The following is a 15,676-nucleotide window of genomic DNA, read 5'->3' on the forward strand; positions in this document are numbered from 1 at the left end:
GAGAACCAGAATATCTATGATCTTAGGCTTGAGTTCAGTGCTAAATAGAGTTTTAGGAAATTTACTCTTGGTGCCTTATGGCTTTTGAAAATAGAATCTCATAATTTCTTTTCTCCACACCATTTTCTTCAAAGAGAACTCAGACATTGTTCCTCGTACTATCAACTTAGAAAAATCTTCCCATTCTAGGACTTGAAGGCAATTTACTATAGTTTGTCTATCAATAGAGATTAGAACTATATGATCAGGCAAAAAAAAAATTTTGGTATCTATTTTTTAGTGATTTATGTATTCAACAATCAACTTGGGAGCTTGAAACACCACCGAAAACCCAGCTACCTCCACTAGCCCACTTCCTCAGAGCTTCTTAATTATATGATGAATTGGCTCTGACCTTACCCTGCTTTGAAAATCTTGCATGTCATTGAAATGGAGTGAGGTGTATCTGAAACTCTACAATGTAGACTTGATTCCATTTAGCCCATTGAACCTAGCGAATCTAGTTGCCATTCTATCAAAGTATAAGATAAATTGAAAATTTGAATTTGGATTAGGCATAAGGAATTGAAATTACAACATAGAAAATTTGAAAATGTTGCACAATTTTAATAGCATAACAGTTAAAGAAAAAGTGGTGATTTGTAAAACTATTATGTTTCTCTCTATATAGGAATTCTAATCCATCCGTTAATTTTCATGATCCATGCCAAACAAATGAATTAAAGGATGAATCCATTAGATTACTAAATGCGGGAGTTTCTAATGGACATTTCCATGTCTTTTCACTATTTCCATTGGCCTAACAGTAACTTTCCTTTATTTCATACTTACCTTCTAATTTTTCACCTAGTTTTGGAGAATTAAGAATGGAGTACTCTGTAAGGAAATATCTACCTAGCCAGATTCTGCTCACTACACTTTTCCAACTATGATTATCTTGTTTTTGTTATCATCTTAAGGTGTCTTACGTGCAATTTGTGTTCCCAATTTTCTTACAAATTGATTTCTTCATGAATGCAAAAAATCACCTTTATGGGTTGAAACTCACTGAGGAGAAGGAGATTTCCATTTTTCTACCTATGATTTTAATTTCATTTTATCCTTCAAGTTAGTATGCCTTTTAGTTTTGGAAAAGCTAAAAAGGACTATGAAAGTTGAAGGGGGGCCCACTTACTTGTTTTTCTCCTTTACAAATTCCTTTAGTGGAAAATTGACTTCATGGGTCAAAAGCCCACCATGGAGAAGTCATTTTAGAGTTTTCCACTTAAGGTGATTCTAAGCACCATGATGAATCCCAGATGATATCCAAGGTGGAATAATATGATGAAAATAAGGCTTATGCATAGAAAAATCCATTCCCTTCTTACTTTAGTTTGCAAGCCACATTTGTTAACCTTTGTGGAAAATCACCTTCATGGGTTGGAAAACCATCGAGGAGAAGGTGATGTTTGATTCTCTGCAAGCTTCATTTTTTTAAATGTAAATCATGATAAGCCATGAAAAATTCCATCATTGAAAATAACTTTGTGAACAATTTCAGGAAACACAAAAATCTCCATCGAATTAGGTACTAAGCTACCCATATGACATCAAGGAGAAACCCACTCGATCGTGAAATGCAAGAGAAGGGAAAGATGGGAAATCTGATGGAGAATATTTTCACCTAAGGAGGAAAGACTAGACTTAGACATATCTAGACCAAACTAAAACACAAAAACTTTCCACTTTCACAAAATGTGTATAGGATGAAAAGTGGGGCAACAAGAAGAAAGGGTATGAATTCCCTCTTAAAGTTCGAGCTTACAGTTGTGAGTCTTGTTCTGATGTGAAAAATATGCTCAAAGTGTTTCAGAATAAGTACAAGTTGGAGGTGTATGAGGTCATGAGACCTATGTTTGATTGGAATGGATATGAGAGAGAGGTGTTGTAGATTGGGAGTGTGATCAAACACATTACCATTGTTGAAGACTATTGGGCAGACTGCAAAGATAAACTTGAAAGTAGGGATCACACTTTCGCTAGGCTTACAGTGGAGTAGACTAAAACATATGGTATCAACTTCAATGTAGAAGGCTTGGAAGATGATGGACAAAATATGAATAGTAATACATATTTAACTAGGTTAAGGGGCATTCCTATTATTTCAAAGCCCTATCTAGATGCTGAGGAGGATTTAGATATTATGATGGCCAGGATCATTAAGAGAACTAGGGAGTGGGTTGAATGGATGACCAAGAGGAGCCAGAGTAATGGTCCAGCCTCTCTAGCGGCTACAATGCCTTCTTCATCCCAGAGTGCTACACTATGCATGAAAATAGCTACCACTCAAGAACCAACTCAGCCTTCAGGTGGAGGTGACCAACCTCTAGACAAGAATATTCCCATAGCTAAGACCTATCATGATGGCTCCCTCCCAGTCATTGGAACCCAAACTGGTGCCGAAGAAAAGAAGATAGAGGAGCCAAAGGATATCACTACCACCCCAATTCCATCCCCCCATGTCACACCAATTTGATCACCTCATTTTTCTCTAGTTCCTTCTCCCCATACTACTCCAATTCCCTCTCCTCATCATAGTCTCATTCCATCAGCATGTGCTACACTTCTGCAACCAAGTGGCTCTTTAATACATATAGTAGATTTAGGAGATGGAAAGAGAAGTAGTAATGAGTTTACTAAGTCTGATGAAGCAACAAAGAAATCTCCAAAAGTAAAAAAAAGGCTAGAGCTCTTCTAAGCTCATCTCTCAAGATTCGAAGAATCATTTTTCTTCGACTGCTATGACAATCACTGTAGCTAAGAAGAAGATGTTTAGTATAGAATCACTTGGGAAAACCTCCAAGGTGATAGGTACTAACTCCTAGTTTGAAGATACTCTAGAAAGAGAGAGGAAAAGGAAAACTGAAAGCACTTTCGCCAAAGATATGGTATCCCTTGTAGTTCACTCTTGATCTACATTGACAAAAGTAAAGAAGTAGAAAACCTTGTCTATACTTGGGAAAGATCCAGAAATAGGGCACCTAACAATGGAGATAGCCAAGCCCAACAAAGGAGGAAGGATTGAAGACATGATTGCTGATGATTTTACTCTGCACTCAATGGACGTAGGAGAGGCTAGGCATGACACCAAAGTTGGCTTGTGGAAGTCAACCAATGAGGTGATTTAGGGATAGTTAGAAAGTCTAAAGTTGTCCAAGACTAGAATGAAGGCTAAGATAGAAGAATTGAATAGGTTCATCAGATAGTTAGTTACTCCATTGGAAACAATGTCTAGAGTATCAGTGACCAAAAATCCTACTACTACTGAGATTTAGGCCCTCATCTCTCAACTTCAAGAAGATAGGCATTTTGGGTAGATTGGTAAGGAATGAATTGAGAAGCTCAAATTAGAAGGAGCTACTATTATAGAACAAATTGGTAATTGTATCCTAAGGTTGTAAATGGAAAAGGATAATATCATGTCAAATAGCCATACTCTTGCTGGAGAAAGGACAAAGTGTGATGATTGTGTCTCTCTTGAAGATGATCAAAATCTTGCCAAAGGGAGATGAACCTCTATTCAAGTGGCTTCAAAGCATGTAGTTCAAGATAGAAATGATCCAATCAGAAAAGAAAGGGCTTAAAGAAATAGAGGATAAAGTGAAGAAGACACAAGACAAAGGATTTGAACTCATGAAGGACTACATACAGATTCACAAACTAGTGGCCAAGGAAAAGCACTCATCAGGATCAATGTCATGAAGAAGAACTTTTCCAAATTCTTGGATAGTTTGTCTAGTGTATCTTCCAGTAGTCAAAATAGGGTTACTAAACTCCAAACACTTAGTGGATGCATACATGTGGCCATAGACGAGCTACCAAATCAATTGAATGATGTGAAGGAGTTAGCCAAAGAACATTCCAAATGGCTCTTGAGATATACCAATATACACATGTCTAGGCATGAAGAACTCATCCCAATCATAGTTGTCACTAAGGCCTATATAGAAAAAGCAGGAAAGAGGAAGAAGTCAAAGTGATTCACATTTTACCTCATTTTTTGTTTTTTTGTGTAATTATTGAAATATGACAAATTGGTGCCTTGCCATTTGTCATTCTTGAGAAGATGAACTGATCAAACTTCCATTGTAATAGTCATTTTAAAATTGTATGTGTATGAGATTTAAAGATTATTAAAAGGTTGGAAAATTTGTGTTGTGAAGTATTTGATGTTGCAAATACAATTGAATGGTATTTTATATCAACTATTTTTTGCTCCAGTTATGTTAGTTTTAGTCTTATGCTTTCTCTTTTGTTTGAATTGAAGCAAGGAAAGAGCAGAGTTTCACTCCCCTATTTCAAAGAAATGAATGAACATGATAAGTAGTGTCATTGTACATTCAAAGAGAAATCCCTTCATCATTTTCCTTTTGTTAATCATATTTCATATTCAAATTAACCTAATTTAGTATTAGTTGTTACTCTGTTAAGCTTTGTGAATTCATAAGATGTGTGGATTCATAAACCTAATTAAATTTTTAGAAATTCTTATTTGCCCAAGTTAGATCCTGTTTAGCTTTAGCTTGGTTCTACCACTTCTATTCTCAGGTCAAGAACACGCCCCAAATTAGTTTTAGGGGAAAAAATAATTAATTGCAAATTTATTTTAGGGAGTTGTACCTACCAATTTAGAGAAAATCTAGTCCATCTATAAGTGGCTTTTCAACTGTTTGTAACCAGATATTGTTCTGAGTTTGGGTGTTCAAGAGTTATAATTAAAAAGAACAAATCTATTTACCAACATGTTGTGAGATTATCTTTATTAACAAATGAACTTTGTAAGAATACATGAAGATATATTTCCTTTCCACATTTCCCCTATCCTTAAAATAGTTAGATCATACAAAGATAGTATGGTGACCCTCATAATAGAATTTAAAATGATTATTTTTTCAATCATAAAATGACAATTTAACCTACCACTACACTTTGAGGATCTTTGCAAATAATTTCATAGATTTAATATTGTCTCATAGATTATACTTTTAATTTAAATTAGATATACATTGTTCACATTAGTTAAAAATTAATGACTTTCAATGGATAGAGTATTAGTTTAAGTGTATTTTTTTATTAAAAAAAACTAAAAACTAAATCTATAATTAAACAATAGCTTATTTTATTTTCCTATTTGCATTGAACTTCAATTAAGATTTTTAAATAAATAGAATATCATTTTAGTTGTGAAATTTAACTATGCAAATTAATTAGCCGATGGGTTTTTCCTATGATTTTGCTTGCAACCAAGATTTGACTCATGCTAGAAAATGGTTGTTGGTAAATTCTTGCAATCAAAACTTGACTCACGCATAAATGGTTTCAGGCTATGTAATCTTAACTGTGTTGAATGCTCAAAAGTAGATTTTTTTAACCACAATTTGTCATTATCATTGTTATCATGTCCAATTTGAATTTTAATGCCCCTAGAATGATTTGAATAAAAATTTAATACTAAATCTTTCATGATTTACATTAAAAATTATTATTGTGTTCAATTCTAATTCTAATGCCCTTGGAATGATTTAAGAAATATTTAGTTTTGACTAAATCTTTCATCATTTATGTTTAAACTTGAATACAGAGATTGTGTTCGATCTTCGATAAGTTTTCATTTGACCATTTTTTATACATTCTTCAATTTAAAGAAGCAGTAGTGACAAATAGTAGTGACAACCATATCTAATCTTAATGAATCAATCCATGATTTGACGACTTTGCATTTAGATAACTGTTTGGCCTACATAGTGGATCTTTAAATACTAATTAGTTCCTATTCATATTTCACCTTTTTTGTTCATACTCTATAGTACCCACAAGAACCTCGACTTATCAAAGCTATGCATGGCAAACATATTCATCTTCAAGTGTACGATCTTTGCCTTTTTCCTTCTATGATTATTTCTTTTTACCTTTTATGTTTTATGCACAAAATTTTCTATATTGCGTATCCTGCTCCCTAGTTATTTTTTTCTTCCTATATCCCCTTGTTTATCAAATATTGTATAAGTCAATATCTTTTAATTGGTCTTGTGTTAATGGGAGAAGATTTAAGATACAAGTATTGTTCAGTGGTACAACTAATCTTTAGTGTATCAGATTCAAAGAGGAAGAGCATTCTTTTTAGTAAGAAATTTGATACTTGACTATACATTTGTAAAACTAAAATAAAATCCTCAAGATAAGAAAAATGTGATTATCTATTTTAGTGTTCATTTTAGCATAAATACTCTCAAGCGCACAATAATTCCCACCAATTTTAGCATCCATAGTTTTCTAATTCTGAAGAATGTCAATTGCATTGCCCAGTATGAAGTTTATAGAGCCATATATATTACACTCTCTATAGAATTGGCAAACAGGATGGCCATATCAGGTGTTCTAGAATAATTAGGAGATGTGTATATAATCTTATTTAGTGTAACGTCAAAATGTGACTTAAGTAGTGTTAGATTTCTGGAAGAATTTGAATTATGACAATTTGCATGTTTAAGATTATTAAAGTGGATTCACTTTAAGTAAATGAAATACTTTGAAATTTTTGAACTAAAAGGTCAAGAAAAATGTTGATCTATCGTTACTTAAAGTTTTCAATTTTAAAGAATAAATTTGAAGAGAGAGAGTCTCGTAAGTTGTGTGACTTGAACTAAGGACCTTATACTTGTTAGAGTAATAATATATTGCCTTATTAATTAAATAATTTTGATTTAATTATTAAGTCGCTTATTATCTCTACTTTACTTAAGCTAAACTTTAGGCATATAGTAATTAATAATTTTATTAATTATTATCATGCAACCTAGGTTTTTTCCTATTAAGGTTTTGATCTCCTTTATAAGGATGGTCTCTCTTTGTAAGGATGATCTCTCTTTGTAATTAATTCATTCACTTTTGATAATAGCAATTTTTGTTTTTTATCATCAAGAATGTCTCATCTATGGATCTAGCAATTCGAGCCTCCATAGCTTTTTTCTTCTCTCTTCTGTGATAGGTGTTTGCATGCAGGTGATTCTTGGGAGTTGTGGGGTTGATTTTTCATCAACTTCAACATGGCATTAGAGCTCTAGATCTTCATGCCTCTGTTTTGTTTATGACAAGTTTGGCTTGGCTTTCAAATCTATGTTTTTTCTTTCAAAGGGTTCCATTTTTAAGAGGATTTTTGAATTGAATCTAAGGGGTCAATATTTTTTGAGGCACTTTGAGGCTAAACAGACATCATGGTTGAGCTCAAAGCACCAAAAACCCATATTTTAATATTAAATTTGTCCAATTTGGACATAGTTGCAATTTAAGGCTTAAAAAATATTGCTCCCAGATTTGACACATTTCCCGATGCGATGATTTCCTAATTTTTTGACATGCAAATTGAGATTTTTGGCTTAAAATTTAATATTTCTCAATATGCAAATCTAGATTTCTTTACTTTAAAATGAGATTTAGAGGCATGCAAATCAAGATTTTTTGCAATGCAAATTAATATATTTGTAAAAATCAAAGGTTTTTTGGCACACAAATTGAGGCAATTTGATATGAAAATTATAGTCTTTGGCATGAATCCCTAAGTAATTTTTGGCACTAAGTAGCATGCTTCTTGAGGTAGTGATTTTTTTCAAATCCAGCACTTGTTTTTCACCTACCTATGGGTTTTTGGTCATAGTTTGCTCATCCAAACTCTATTTTTCATAAATGAAATATCGTTGAAAAGCTAGTTCTGAGTGGATCATGATGATGTAGTTAATTTGGACTTTTGGTTCTTTTTGGTTGTTATTTTATGCAAAATTCAGAAGTTCTATTTTGCACTCCATGAGACATTTCTTGATGCATTCTATTTTCCAAATTCTGCTCTAGGCACATCCCATTCAATTTTTTTCATTTTGCATTATAGTGGATATCTTGGTTGTTTCACATCTAGAGATCAATTTTTTTTCTTCAAATTTTTTTTCATGGGTTGTATTATCTCTTGTATCAGCCTTATGTCTCTTTTGATCTTTATTCACATCCTTTTGTAGTATTTTTGCAAATGCATTGAGATAAAGTGTCACTCTATCGCATTTTGTGATCTTGCATATCTTTGTTTTTTTTTGTACTCACACTATATTCTAAAGTGCCTTGGGGGTTTCATTTTGGCCATATCCACCATCTTCCTTTGTCAAGTGAGTGTTCCTTTCATGACATTAGCCTCATGATGTGTCGATGACATGTGCCAATATAGGTGTTTTGACTTCTTTTGCACTCTCGATGTTCCTGGTTATTCTTTCTACAAGAGATATTGAATTCAATTTCATTGTTCATGTCTTACCTCTTAGAATTATAGGGGGGATATGTTGGTTATATTTTGTTCTTGGTTTGATGGATTGAGCTATGTATTTAGTATTTGATCCTATGTACTAGGTGATTGCAGTGGTTGGATATCTATGCATTTTGGTAAGATGGATCATTTACCATATAGACATTCTTTCATTCCTATTTTTGGAGGTCATGAAGATAGCTTTTGTCTTCGATTGATCAGCTCTATATATTTATTCTTATTTACCTAGTCATGTTTATATAGTGAAGGTTTTTCAAATAAATAGTTTGGTAGTGTTTGTAGCTTCATGCTTTAGTGGTGTTCTTCATGATCATCCTTTTGTTCCTATCTTCTAGAACATTCTCTCCATCTCTTTTTGGACTAGGGTTTTTTCCATGTGGTTTTCTCTATTTCTCCTCTTTACAGAGATTTGGTTATTCTTGGGTACCTCATCAGGCCTTATTGTCAGGACCCAAATATGCTTTCAGCAGTAGTTTCTAGGTTTTAAGCTACTCCCTAAGTTTATGTAAAGGAGGTGTTAGAGTAATAAGTTATTTCCTTATTAATTAAATCATTTTTATTTAATTAGTAAGTCAATTATTATCTCTAGTTTACTTAAGCTAAACTTAAGGCATATAATAATTAATTATTTTATTAGTTATTATCATGCAACCTAGGTTTTTTCCTATTTGTATTTTTATCTCCCTTATAAGGATGATCTATATGTTGGTTATAATTGTTAATTGTGTATTGTCTTTGATGTTACACAAATGTCATATCAACCATCAGACAGAGTCTATCGAGCTCAAATGGTTAGCAAAGCAATTTACAGTGTCTACCAAATGTTCTTGAACATTACACGATAAGTTAGCCCTTACCGAGCTCACTCGGGCATCAAAGGATCTTGTAGTAGAAAGTTAATGTTAACCGAGCTCCCAAGGTTAACAAAGGGAAAGCCAATGTTTACCGAGTTCAATGTCTACCAAGTTCACTCATTCATCGAAGAGAAAGTTAGCTTTTACCGAGCTCACTCGGTAAGCGAAGGAAGATTAGCTTTTACCAAGCTCACTCTGTAAGCGAAGGAAGGTCAATGTTTACCGAGTTAACTCGGTCTCTAAAGAAAGTTGTAAGGTTTGCAGTGTTTATCGAGCTTCACTTGGTTAACACTAAGGAAACCATTCTGGAGTAGTAGTCATCGAGCTAGGTCGGGCAGTGAAGAATTTTATTGTTCTAAAGAATTAAGTTTAATTGCTTTGTGCAGCTGACTGATTTAATGTTTTTCAGTTGTTGTAACTTGTAATTGAGCTGACTTGACAATCTGTAAGGTATATATGAAAGGTCAAGATGTGAATTCATAAGATGTAAGAGTGTGGATGAATAAGAGTGTGAATGTGTGATATGGAATGAGCGAATATTGAATATATGAGTGAATGTTGAAGAAGGATTAGATATGCTTATGGAGCTACAAAGTTGTATTCGATCAGTGAGGATCTAGTGAAGCAGAACAGAGATCTGTATTCAGCAAAGATAAGTTGCATATATTTCATATCACTTCATTGTTGTTTTCTAATCATTGTAACATTGATTCAAAGCCTTTTAACAGAGTTGCTTTGATAGCCATTTTGTAAATCCTCTAACCAGGTGACAATTCAATTGAATTATTTTAAAGACCTTTGACAAGGCCACTTCTAACAGGGTGATTAAATCCTCTAACAGGGTCACACCTAACAGTGTTTTTTGTAACCTTTAACAGGGTTGGCTCCTAACAGGGCTCACTTCAGAAGAGTGAAAATTGGTAACTAGTTACTTGGTGTTTTTTCCCAGATTGTTTTTCCACGTTAAATCTGGTGTCTCTTGTGTTCATGTTATTTCTTTATGCATGCATGTTAATCACTTTAAATGCTCAATAAGTTAACAGAACATCTATCAAGTTTTACCATTCATTTGTGTGGTTACCGAGTATCAGCAGCAAATATATTTTAAGACATCTTAGGTTCTGTGGATTTATTTTGGTGGTAATTGATTCACCCCTCCCCTCTCAGTTACTCCATCTCTATTTTCCAACAATTGGTATCAAATCTTTTGGTGCTTGCAGGAAATATTTCAAGGATCTAAGCTAAAGATCAGAATGTCTTACAAGAGGCAAATTCCAAGGCTTAACCGGAATAACTTCTCAGCATGGCAAGGGTTGATGAGACTTCATCTAGCTTCTATTGGAGACATAGGACTAAAATACCTTGATGAAAAATATGCAGAACCAGCTGGTACACTATCTGTTAATGATATTGCTGAAAAGAAGACTGACAATATTATGATGATAGATATAGCATCTGCTCTGAGTTAGGAAGAATTTGATGATATCAAAGATTGCAAATCTGCCTATGAAATGTGCAAAAAGCTGAAAGAGATCTATGGAGGAGATGATAATGTTAGAAGAGCCAAAGTAGAAAGTTTGAGAGGATAATTTGATCAAATGAGGATGAGAGAGGATGAAAACATTGCAAAATATGTTGAAAGAGTTAAAGCATGTGTCAGTACAATCAAAGTTTCTAGAGGAGATATCAGTGAAGAGATAATTATAAGTAAAATTCTCAGAACTCTACTTCCCATTTATGCAATCAGAGTTTCTGCAATTCAAGAAAGAAGATGTGAAGCAAATCACAAGATAAATCTAGAGGCTATAGTTGGAAGATTGACTGCATTTGAACTGGACAACTTTGATAACTATATTCTAGCTTCCAAGAACATTGAATCAACATTTGAAGCCAAACTTTCACTCAAGGAGAAAGGCAAAAAGAAAAAAGAATCTCAGTCAGAAAGTGAAGATGAATCAGACCAAAGTTTAGATAGTGATCTTGAAGTAATTGAAGCCCTTCTAGCAAGGAAATATTCTAGAGGCAAAGGAAAATATAAAGGTAAAGTACCCCTGATCTATTTTTCATGTGAAGAAGTTGGTCATATAGCTGCTAGGTGTCCAAACAAGCAGAATAAACATGAAAAGAAAGATCACAAATGGAATGGCAAGAAAGATTTCAAATCATTCAAGGATAAAGGTAAGAAAACATGTTTTATGGCTAAAGATTCTAGTGATTCTAATGATGAAGAAGAAGATGAAATTGTCTACATTGTTGTGAAAGATGAATCTGATAATGATGAGGAAATGGCACTCATTTCTCATATGAGAAAAAATGATACATGGATCATAGATAGTGGTTGTTCTCATCACATGACTAGTGACAAAACTAAGTTTGAATACTTTGAAGACTACGATGATGGCAGTATAAGATTTGGCAACAATGAACTTTGTTGTATAAAAGGAAGAGGAAGAATCTCTCTAACCTAGGAACTTATATGTGATAATGCCCATTGGATAGAAGGACTAAAGCATAATTTTTTAAGTGTGGCATAGCTACTCAATAATGGATTCAAAGTAGAATTCATGCATGGTAAAGCAAGACTGTTGGATGGCAAAGGAAAGCTGATTGGATTAGGTACTCAAACTAAAGGTAACTTGTTCTATCTTGAACTAGGTGAATGTTCATGTTTCATTGCTCAAATAAAAGAAAGTTGGTTATGGCATAAAAGGTTGTGTCATGTAAATTTTGATAATTTGGTAAAAATAAGAAAATTCAAGAAAGTAAGAGGCATTCCTAACATAAAAAAACCTAAGGTCGGTCTATGCAAAAATTGTTAGATTGGAAAGATGGGAAAGACTAGTTTTAAAAGTAAAAACTATCAGTCTAAAGATATATTAGAAATTGTGCATATTGATTTATGTGGACCCATTGGAATTGAAAGCTATACTAGAGAAAAATTCTTTATTCTTTTTGTTGATGATTACTCAAGAATGATGAGTGTCATGTATCTAAGAAACAAATCAAAAGCATTTGAAAAGTTCAAATGGTATTTGGCCAGAGTAGAAAAAGAAATAGGGAAAAGATTAAAATGCTTGAGGTCAGATAGAGGTGGAGAATTCATTTCACATGAGTTTAATAACTTTTGCATTGAAAGAGGAATCAAAAGACAGGTATTAGCCCCTAGAACACCCCAGCAAAATGGAATAGCTGAAAGAAGAAACAGATCCATCATGGATTGTGCAAGAACTTTAATGATTGAAAAGAGCATTGCTATCAAATACTAAAAGGAAGCTATCAGCACTGTAGTTTATACCTTGAACCGAGTACAGCTAAAGAAAGACTCATTCAAAACCCTCTATGAGTTATGGTATGGTTATAAACCTAATATAAGTTACCTTAAAGTATTTGGAAGTAAATGTTACATTTTGAAAGAATCTAGAAAAGGAAAATTTGATGTGAAAGGTGATGAAGGTATATTCTTTGGATACTCATGCAAAAGTAAGGCATATAGATGTTTGAACTTGTCTACTCACAAAGTCATAGAAAGTGCACATGTGAAAGTTGATGAGTTTGCAGAAAGGACTGAAGAAAGAAAAAGGGAACCAAAAGATTATAAAAGGTTTGTCTTCAATGAACCTGATACAGTACCAGTTACATCAAAGAATCAGGAAACTTCTACTCCTGAGTCATTTGTAACCGAGTTATAGGAAGTTCAAACCGAGCCACAGCAAACCAAGTTAAATTCAGTGTATACCGAACAAGTGTCTACCGAGCAAGTATCTACTGAGCCAAAACAAATAGAACCTAAAATTGAAATGCAAGAAGATAATAATGAAATCCATTCAAAAGGCAAGGAACCTATATTAGCTAAGGATGTCAAGAGACATCATTCAACAGATCAAATCATTGGAGATAAATCTGAAGGAACTATGACAAGAAATAAGTTGAAAGGTACTTGTTTACTTGCTAATTTTGAACCTAGAAATGTCAAAGATGCATTGGAAAATGATAGTTGGATTGAGGCTATGAATGAAGAGATAGAGAAAATAGAGAAAAATAAGACATGGACTCTTGTACCCAGGCCTAAAGATAAAAATGTGATTGGAACCAAGTGGGTATTCAGAAACAAGTTGGATGAAGATGGTAAGGTATCAAGAAACAAAGCTAGATTAGTATGCAAAGAATATGCTCAAGAAGAAGGAATAGACTATGGAGAAACTTTTGCTCCTATTGCAAGATTGGAAGGAGTCAGAACCTTACTAGCATATGCTACTCACAAAGGATTCAAAGTTTATCAGATGGATGTCAAGTCAACATTCCTTAATGGTATACTGGATGAAGAGGTTTACATTGAACAACCTGAAGGTTTTGTTGATCCAGATAAGAAGAACATGGTCTGCAAATTACACAAGGCATTGTACGGTCTGAAACAAGCCCCTAGAGCATGGTATGAAAGATTGCACAACTATTTTATTCACATTGGTTTTCAAAGAACTAATGATAACAGTAACTTGTATATTAAGGAAGGACCAGATAATAAGATTGTCTTGGCAGAAATATTTGTAGATGATACTGTTTTCACAAGGAATGATGATCTATGCAAAAAATTCTTAGAAAAAATGAACAAGGAATTTGAAATGTCTATGTTTGGTGAGATCAAATTCTTTGTTGGTCTTCAAATTCAACAGAATAAAATTGGTATCTACATTACTCAATCAAAATACATCAAGAAGATACTGAAAAAGTTTGGAATGGAAGATTGTAAACTAGTTGGAACTCCTATCTGTACCGGATTAAAACTTACCAAGGAAGATGAATCAAAAGAAGTAGATCAAAATTTTTATAGATCTATGATTGGAAAGTTGCAGTATGTAGTTCATACTAGGCCAGATATTGCCCTTATAGTTGGTATTGTAGCAAGATTTTCAGCAAAACCAAGAGAAAATCACATGATGGAAATCAAAAGAATAATAAGATATTTGAAAAGAACTGAAGAGTATGGTTTATGGTATAATTTTGGAGAAAATTTGGATTTGAAAGTGTTTACTGATGTTGATTGGGCAGGAAACCTTGATGACAAAAAAAGTACAAGTGGAGTTGCATTCTTTCTTGGAAAGAGATTAGTTTCTTGGACAAGAAAAAAGCAAAATTGTACATCTCAATCTACAGTAGAGGTAGAGTATGTTGCTACAGTAGTAAATTGTTCTAATATTTTTTGGTTTAAATAGTTGTTGGAAGGCATAAAGATGGAAATCAAATAACTAGTTGTTATGTTCTGTGATAATACAAGTGCAATCAACATATCTAAGAATCCAGTGATGCATTCCAAAACCAAGCACATTGCAATAAAATATCATTTTGTCAGAGAATTGGTGCAAAATAAGGAGATTAGATTGGAATATGTTCATACAAAGGAACAAATTGCTGACATATTCAGAAAACCATTACCTAAGGATGCATTCTTATATCTAAGAGGTAAGTTAGGGGTCACTACCCTATCTGAAGTTCACTAAAATAAAATTTTAGTGATGAATCAACTCATACTAGATTAAAGATCTATCAATTGATACATCATAACCAAGAAATATTGCATATGAATCAGTACTAAAGGTACACTAAAATTCATTTGAGAGTAGTTGTCTTTGGCATGTGTTGTCAAAGAGGGAGAGTTTTACTATCATATCTCTCTGAAATTTGTTCAAAATATAAAGAGTTTTCTATGTAATTCCTTCACAGGGGAGATTACTGTAAGAGGGAGAGTTTTCTATCTTAGAGGGAGAATTTTTATGTTGACATGTTGTGTTGCCATATAAGAGAAAGACTTGTTTTCAAATTTCAATTCTGCTATTACATGTTGTGTTGCCATCAATGCCAAAGAGGGAGATTATTGGATATAATTTTTAATTGTGTATTGTCTTTGATGTTACACAAATATCATATCAGCCATCAGACAGAGTCTACCAAGCTCAGACAGTCAGCAAAGCAATTTACAGTGTCTACCGAACGTTCCTGAACATTACACAAGAAGTTAGCCCTTACCGAGCTCACTCGGGCATCAAAGGATCTTGTAGCAGAAAGCTAATGTTAACCAAGTTCCCAATGTTAACAAAAGGAAAGTTAATGCTTATTGAGTTCAATGTCTACTGAGTTCACTTGATCATCGAAGTGAAATTTACCATTTACTGAGCTCACTCGGTAAGCGAAGGAAGGTAAGCTTTTATCGAGCTCACTCGGTAAGCGAAGGAAGGTCAGTGTTTACTGAGTTAACTAAGTCTCTGAAGGAAGTTGCAAGGTTTGCAGTATTTACCGAGCTTCACTTGGTTAATACTGGGGAAACCATTCTAGAGCAGTGGTCACCGAGCTAGGTTAGGCAGCGAAGAATTTTAATATTCTAAAGAATTAAGTTTAATTGCTTTGTGCAGCCGACTGATTTAATGTTTTTCAGTTGTTGTAACTTGTAATTGAACTGACTTGACAATCTGTAAGGTATATATGA

The sequence above is a fragment of the Cupressus sempervirens genome, chromosome 3 (assembly GCF_028749045.1).
Source record: "Cupressus sempervirens isolate cs-2001-9-10 chromosome 3, ASM2874904v1, whole genome shotgun sequence".
Taxonomy (NCBI): Eukaryota; Viridiplantae; Streptophyta; class Pinopsida; order Cupressales; family Cupressaceae; genus Cupressus; species Cupressus sempervirens.